Below are 8,672 nucleotides of genomic sequence, written 5' to 3'. Positions count from 1 at the left end.
ACTATACGTTTCTACTTTGATTTTGTCACACAACAAAGCCCACAAATCTGCTAAAGACAAGAGGCTCTGCAAAAAATATAATATAATTTTAAATTTTATAATAGACTGTTATTTAATTATGTGAATCCGTAAGAAAGTTTCGATTTTAGCTATTTATCAAAACTCAGTATAATCTGCATAAACTCAGTATTAAGAATTCAAATTCAGATAATATGTTCATACTTATATTTAAAGGCCCACAAATATTTGTTACTATGACATTTTTTATCAATCTTTTTGTGAAGATTTTAAAATTTTATTATTATAAATATGAATAATTTAAAATTCTTTATCTTAAGTTCATTTTAATTTAAATTTTTAATGTTGTACTTTCAGTTGACAACTACTTTTAAATAAATAATTAATTATTATTTTTTATATAAAAATAATAATACCCAAGGCTAAAAATAATTTTGCAAAAATACTGTCTTTTTTTAAAAGAATTTGCAAAAATACTTTTTAATTTGAAAAAAATATTATTTTTCAATTTTTTTTTACAAAAATATGGTTTTTTGGCAACTGGAACAACTGGATGCAAACTTTGACGAGTTTCTGCAACTACATGCAAACTCAAATCAACCAAAATTTTTTTATTCAACTAGTTGCATATGTGGTTGATTTTGGTTGATTCCGTATTTTTGTAAAAAAAATTCAGAAGATAGTAAAATGTTAGAGCGAAAACACGCGCTAAAATTACACGCAAGTATATGCGTTCACAAGTAGTATAAGATATAAATCAGATTCGTACCCACAAAGACTCTTTTTAGTTAACTTAAGATTATGCACCTATGCAACAATGGTATGGCTATCGCTCAATGCTAAGACAATAACAAGTAGAGATGTTTATAACTAAGATTAAACTAACATGCAATTAACTAAGAATAAAAGTGATTGAATTAACTATATGAGACACACATGGGATTCTAACTTCATTAAATACTTCATTCAAAGTCATTGTTCTTAACCTTAGCATGCAATGGTGATGACAACTAATCAGATAACATGAAACTAGTAAATGTCGACTTTCGTTGTACGAATACCCTACTACCGGACATCCACAAAAGAGATAGAAGCTGAATAGACACCAATTATGTTGAGACCCTATATGTCTATAGAATTTGGCAACATAAAGGTTTAATGAACAAATTATCTATCGTGATTACATAGGGCAAGTAAGATGGTTAAAATTACCTACGAATCATGCATAATAAATACATGAATCTATGCTAGCATGGCAAGTTCTAAATCTCTATATTCACTGTCGCTTCTAAAGAGATTAACACGCTATCTTATATATTACCTATGCACATAAGACGAATAAGCACAACCAATATTAGGATATCAATAAATCACCATACACCAAGATATTAAAACAAATTTACTATAGAAATCCATAAGCAAATTTGTTAGAACCCCATGACAACGATTAGTTCATAACCGAACTCATCGTCACCAAGAGTTCCAATGAAAATATGATAATAAAGAATATAAGAGTACTAGGGTTAAAAGACAAATCGAAAACAAGCATCTGAAGTACAATTATAATGAAGAATACAAAAGTCTTCTTCTCCGTAGCCGTCTCGTGCTCTCTAGGTCTTCTTATTACTATACATTTGCTCCTTGTTGTTAAAAACGTCTTTTTATTGGTATATATAAGCCCTTAGTGGACCTGGACCCTCAAAATCATCAAATTCTATTTAAATCAGGATTCTGGGGCAAAAAGGGCGGGGCGTATCTTCTTGACTTCTGGACTTCTGGACTTTTCTGGACTTTTCTGCAGTATCTTCTTTTGGCCGTATATTGAGTTCTGCTCGTCAGAATTAGGCGATTCAACTGCCCACGCGAAGCTAACAAGATTCTCTTCAACTTGAGAATGTCCTAGGCTTCCAATTTTTAGATCTTTTCTGCATATTTCCTTGAAAATCTTCTTTCTTCATTTAACTGATGCTTGAAATGCAATAACACAAAAATATATCAAAAATACCAACAACTTGAGTCCAAAATACCAACTTAAGATTGTAATGAAGCATGTCAAGTAGATATATAATCCACTTATCACACCCCTAAACTTGAATCGATGCTTGTCCTCAAGCATAAACAGACTCAAATCTATAAAACAAACCTAATGCATGAATGCAACTACGTAAATGCAACTAAATGATAGTGCAATCAATCCTCTCAGAATAACCATAACTAACCAATAAGCTAATGCCTCTATGAATGCAATGACTTAAAACAAAGTTCGAATAAATCACACAAACCAACTCACAAACCAGAACGTGCGTGTGTGGATGCTTAACAGATATACTCTCGACACTAGATTAATAACCATAACTTATCCATCATCAAAATAATCACAAGTTTATAAACAAAATAGATGTTAAACGCATAATGACTCACAACACCTCCTTCCTACTAGAGTTATACAAGGATTCATGCTATTATTGAACACATAACAAAGATGCTTATTTGATCGTGCAATGAATGATGTCCCAAAAGACTTATACAATAATACCCATGTAGCGAGCGCTAGGTTAGCGAATCCCAGACTATCAAAAGCCTTAAATCACTAGGCACAAAGTCCCCTAGAACTTAATAACTCGAGTATTAAAGTGCTCAATCTTGATCAATTATGCATAACACATATTTTTTTTAACAATTTCTAAATGAGTGTATTTCGCTCCATCTCATTCAACCCTAGACTACTCATAAATTATGAGCAGGCTACTAGCCATTTGACGCCTAGCCTTATTCACAACTAGCAATGAAATCCAAGTTTTTCTCCAGATTAAAATTCAATGTTCCTTTTCCATTAAGAGAATACCAAAAATTCTAGATATAAACAAGTGATTAAATCTCAACAAATAAACAAGTATGATCATGATCTAGCTCAAAAGCAATCCTATAAGACTTTGTGAAACTTTTTTTTTCTGGCATGCAAATCAATTCATTAGACTTAAACAACCCTCTATTCATCATCACCACACTCAAATTAACATCAACTTATCAACTAGAAATAGCTCAACCTAAGGGATCATGTTAAATGCATGCAAATGCAACTATATGAACTCACATAAAAACATAACAAATATGTCCTATATGAACAATCATGGAAAAATACTCATGAAATACAACTAAATATGCGACATGAATCTATATGATTCTATATGGACACACATAAAATAATCCTTAAATTATAACCCCCAATTTTTTTTTCAATGTCCTCATTGAAGGTAATAATAAGGATTTCAGGCATACTTAGTTAGTGGGAGGATCACCCTCTTCGGGTGGAGGATCAGGTGGCCAATCAACCTCGACACCAGTGTCTCAAAAAACGGTACCGAGAGCGTGTGTCAAATCTTCAACAAAATGTTGGTGGATGTCATGCATGGCCTCAATATGCCGAATCAACCTTCTATACTGCGCATCACCAAGACCAAACCTATCAACTGTCTATGGTGCACGAGAGGGACCCTCTATAAGCACGGGAGGAACCGGCTGGTCACCCTTTAGATTATCATAGATATATTCCAACCCCTTATCAGGGGGTGCACCTAAGAATGCATAACTCAAGTGATCTGGCAGTGAGTTGAGCTCAAGTGTGGGAGCTTCTTTAATCGACGGTTCGAGACGCTCCTGAGAAATTTTCAGCTCTGCTAACCCAAAAGAATCGAATGGCATATCAAACTTCCTCTTCCACGAAGGTGCATTCAAAACCTGCAGTTGCTTTGCTACTTCTTCAACTTCACTATCAGATTCCCCTGTCAAGGCTCTCTCTAAAGTATCTGACCTTAGCACTTGCTCAAGTTCCGAATTCACTACAGAATCGACCCACTCTACTTTAAAGCATTCCTCTTTAGTTGTGGATAACTTTATTGCCTTGAACACATTAAAAGTGATATTCTGATCTTGAACCTTCATCGTAAGCTCTCCTTTTTACACATTGATCATAGTTCGGCCTGTAGCCAAGAATGGTCTTCCTAAAATGATGGGAATCTTCTTATCTTCCTCAAAATCCAGAATTACAAAATCAGCAGGGAAGATGAGTTTGTCCATCTTGACCAAGAAATCCTCCACTATACCTCGTGGATAAGTGATGAAATGGTCAGCTAGTTGCACTGACATGTATATCAGTTTCAGATCAGGTAGACCAAGCTTCTTGAAGATGGACAAGGGCATCATATTGATGCTAGCTCCCAAATCACACAAGCATTTGTCGAAAGACAAGTTTCCAATAGTTCAAGGTATCATGAAGCTTCCAGGATCCTTAAGCTTTGGAGGCAACTTGCAGAACTGCACTGCATTCCTCTGTAAGAACAACGGTCTCTAAGTCATCGAGCTTCACTTTCCGAGAGAGAATACCTTCCATAAACTTCGCATAGTTAGACATCTGTTCAAGAGCTTCAACGAAAGGTATGTTGATGTGAAGTTTCTTGAACACCTCCAGAAACTTAGCAAATTGCTTATCCAACTTCTGCTTCTGTAGCCTCTTAGGAAAAGGAGGTGGAGGATAGACCTGTTTCTCCCCTGTATTACCCTCAGGAGGAGTGTGTTCCACAGTTTTCTTCCTTGATTCCACCTCGGCATCCTTCTGCACCACTTTTTTAGCTATAATCTCATTTTCTGGAATTGGCAAGGGTGCAGACGCACCTGCATTCTGGACAGAGTTTCCATACTCTTCGTCTTGCAGAATTTGGGGGCTTGCGACCTTTCCGGATCTCAAGGTAAGGGCATTCACCTGTTCGTTAACTTTCCTCTTTCCTGGATTGGCTTCTGTATCACTAGAAAGCGTTCCTGGTAGTCGATTCAATAAGGTGTTAACAATTTGCCCTATCTGGTTCTCCAGAGTCTTGATAGAAATAGCATGGCTTTGGCATATAAGAGCCTGGTTTTTGCACATAAGCCTCAACTCCTCCAATTCAGATTTTTCATTGAAAGAATGACCTGCACCTCCATGTGTTTTTTGTTGAATTTGGAGTTGTTGTCTTGATGCAAATTGTTGCTGAAAACCAGGAGGATTGAATTGCTTGTTTCCAAATTGCTGGAATGGTTGTTGCATCGCATTCTGATTGTTGCTCCAGCTGAAGTTAGGATGATTCCAGTTGTTAGGATGATAAGTGTCTAGAACTGGTTTCTGCGATCTCTGAAAGTTGCTCACAAACTGAGCTGATTCACTAGATATAACACATTGCTCTGTCGCATGTGAACCTGCACACATCTCACAAACTCTGGTTATCTGATTAACACCATATTTAGCCAGAGAATCGATCTTCATAGACAACGCCTTTAATTGAGCAGTGATAGCCATAGCTGTATCCACTTCAAGAACTCCTGCTACCTTTCCCTGTGGCAATCTCTGAGTTGGATACTGATATTCATTAGCAGCCATCTATTCAATTAGATCATAAGCTTCCTCATAGCTCTTTGCCTGCTCCACCTGATGCTGCATCAAGTATGGGTCTTGACTGTGCTCCCAAACCATTGTAAAAATAATTAATGATCATCCAATCAGGCATGCCATGATGAGGACACTTCCTAAGCATCTCCTTGTAGCACTCCCAAGCTTCACATAGAGATTTTCCTGATTGCTGCGCAAATTAAGTAAGAGCATTCCTCATTGCAACTGTCTTCGCCATAGGGAAGAATTTAGTAAGAAATTTCTGAGCGAGATCCTCCCAAGTAGTGATAGAACCTGCTGGTAGAGAGTGTAACCAACACTTAGCTTTATCCCTCAGAGAAAAAGGGAAAAGTCTCTGCTTCACAACATCTTCAGAAATATTGTTGAACTTGAAGGTGTCACAGATCTCGATGAAATCCCTAATATGCATATTAGGATCTTCCGTTGGAGAACCCCCAAACTGGATTAAATTTTGTACCATCTGAATCGTTCCAGGCTTGATTTCAAAGGTATTAGTTGTGATCGCTGGCCTGACAATGCTAGATTGAATATCATTGCTCTTGGGTTGAGAAAAATCCATCAACGCTTTCGTTGGTGCTGCTGGATCTCCCATTATAATGAGTACCTGAAACACAAACAAGTAAACCATAAAAGTAAAAGAATCTGAGTCAGTGAACTTTAATGACCACTGATGTCAAGCACATAAACTAAAATTAACACCGAGTCCCCGGCAGTGACGCCAAAAACTTGTTAGAGTGAAAATACGAGCTAAAATTACATGCAAGTATACGCGTTCACAAGTAGTATAAGATATAAATCAGATTCGTACCCACATAGACTCTTTTTAGTTAACTTAAGATTATACACCTATGCAACAATGGTATGGTGTTAAGTGGCATTTATGACACTGATTTATGCTCTAATAAGCTTTGAGTTGGTGTATTTGTACCCAAGTTATTTGTGTTTTAACGTGTTTTCAAGTGTTTTTGCATTTCAGGCTTCGTAAATTAGGTGAATTAGCATTGTTTTGATGCTAATATGGTGTTTAGGATGTGCTGGAATAAAAGCTTGAAAGACCGGCTCGAAGCTGCAAGGAATAAATAAGAAGAAAAAAAGAATTTTTGGCTGAAGGCAGGCGCGCCCACTATGGTGTTGCGCGCGGCCGCGCCGGGAGAACAGAAATTCAGCGCGCCCACGCTGGTGAAGTGCGCGGCCGCGCTGTGTCGGGATATTAAAATCCTGATTCAACTACAATTCGATTTGCTGGACTCCTAGGATGCATGGACTGCTATATAAACATTACTTAGTTCGTTTTTCAGAGACATCAAGCAAGGAGAAGACAACAAGAGACCTTTTGGGCACAATTCAATAAAGATGAAGACGATCTAGTTTATTCTTGTGAATCTTTGTTTTGAGTTGTAATTTGGATGCTTAATTCTTGTTTTGATGAACCTTTACTCTTGTTTGTATTTTCGTTTATTTATTCGTATAAAGACTACGTTTGCTATATCATGTTTTCATTGGAACCCACGTTGGCGATGAGTCTGATTATTGGCTAATCGTTATTGTGGGGTTTCAGCGGATTTATTTATGGATTTCTTTAGTTAAATTATTTCGATGCCTTAGTGTGTGGTGATTGTATGATATCCTAGTATTGGTTGTGCGTATTCGTCTTGTGAGCGTCACGAACTTATAAGATAGTATGTTAATTCTTAATGAAGCAAAAGTGAATATAAGGATTTAGAACTTGCCATGCTAGCATAGGTTCATGTATTGTTATGCATGATTTGTAGGTAATTTTAACCATCTTACTTACCCTATGTAATCAAGATAGATAACTTGTGCTTAAACTGTTATGTTGTCAAATTCTATAGACATATAGGGTCTCAATATAATTGGTGCCTATTCAGCTTCTATCTCTTTTGTGGATGTCTGGTAGAATGGTACTCGTGCAACAAAAGTTGGCGTTTATCAGTTTCGTGTTTTCTGATTAGTGTCATCACCATTGCATGCTAAGGTTAAGAACAGTAAGGCTATTGAATGAAGTACTTAATGAGGTTAGAATCCCATGTTTTTCATATTTACTAACAAGTTTTTGGCGCCGCTTCCGGGGACCGTAGTGTTAATTATTAGTTTATGTGCTTTTCATCAGTGGTCGTTAAAGTTTATTGACTCGGATATTGTTACTTACTTGTTTTCTTATTTTATTTCAGGTGATCTAACGAGGGTGTATGCATACGCGTTCGCGTACTTGTAAGAGTTACTTGGATAAAGCAGAGGAAGAACTTGTGGTAGTTCGTAGGGAAGTTTTTGAGGAAAAAAAGAAGGTAGAAGAAGAAGAGAAAGTTGATGAGCCAATTGTAGTAGCTATGGGTGATCAAGCAGAAAATTCGAAGGCTTTGATGGACTATTCTAAGCCTAAGTTAATGACATTCAGTCTAGCATCATTAGACCAGCCATCAGGGCTAACACTTTTGAGATGAAGTCAAGCACGATCTAGATGATACATAACTCAGTTCAGTTTGGGGGTTCTCCTACCGAAGACCCCAACATGCACATCAGGGATTTCATCGAGATCTGCGACACTTTCAAGTTCAATGATGTGACTGAAGATGCTATCAAGCTACGACTCTTTCCATTCTCTCTGAGGGACAAGGCAAAGTGCTGGTTACACTCTGTACCAGTAGGATCTATCACCACTTGGAAAGATCTCGCTCAAAAGTTTCTCACTAAATTCTTCCCCATGGCAAAGACTGCCGCAATCAGGAATGCTCTTACTCAGTTTGCTCAACAAACTGGAGAGTCTCTGTGTAAGGCTTGGGATCGATATAAGGAGATTCTAAGGAAGTGCCCACACCATGGCATGCCTGATTAGATGATTATCAACTATTTCTACAATGGATTGGGTGCTACTTCTAGACCCATGCTTGATGCAGCATTAGGAGGAGCCTTGTGGGCTAAGAGCTACGATGAAGCTTATGAACTTATTGAACTGATGACTGCTAATGAGTACCAGAATCCTTCCTAGAGATTGACTCAGGGAAAAGTAGCAGGAATTCTGGAGTTGGACGCAACAACTACTATAGCTGCCCAACTTAAGGCTTTGACAATGAAGGTCGACACTTTGGCTAATTATGGAGTTAATCAAATCACTATTGTCTGTGAGCTTTGTGCTGGTCCCCATGAGACTGATCAGTGCGTAATTTCTAGTGAATCAGCTCAGTTCGTGAGCTAA

At 37.2% G+C, this 8,672-nt stretch overlaps 2 non-coding genes across 2 annotated transcripts; one reads left to right on the top strand and one right to left on the bottom strand.

The window, feature by feature from the left end:
• Positions 1-5,553: 5,553 nt before the first annotated feature.
• LOC141715386 (small nucleolar RNA R71) lies at positions 5,554-5,660 on the top strand. Its single transcript, XR_012572151.1, has one exon. It is a non-coding gene; the product is annotated as a small nucleolar RNA R71 (small nucleolar RNA).
• A 2,535-nt stretch (positions 5,661-8,195) lies between these two features.
• LOC141716383 (small nucleolar RNA R71) lies at positions 8,196-8,302 on the bottom strand. The gene has a single exon (XR_012573095.1). It is a non-coding gene; the product is annotated as a small nucleolar RNA R71 (small nucleolar RNA).
• Between the last annotated feature and the right edge of the window lie 370 nt (positions 8,303-8,672).

The sequence above is a fragment of the Apium graveolens genome, chromosome 3 (assembly GCF_009905375.1).
Source record: "Apium graveolens cultivar Ventura chromosome 3, ASM990537v1, whole genome shotgun sequence".
NCBI lineage: Eukaryota > Viridiplantae > Streptophyta > Magnoliopsida > Apiales > Apiaceae > Apium > Apium graveolens.
The sequence above is the reverse complement of the archived record's forward strand: the minus strand, read 5'-3'. Positions and strand labels throughout refer to the sequence as shown.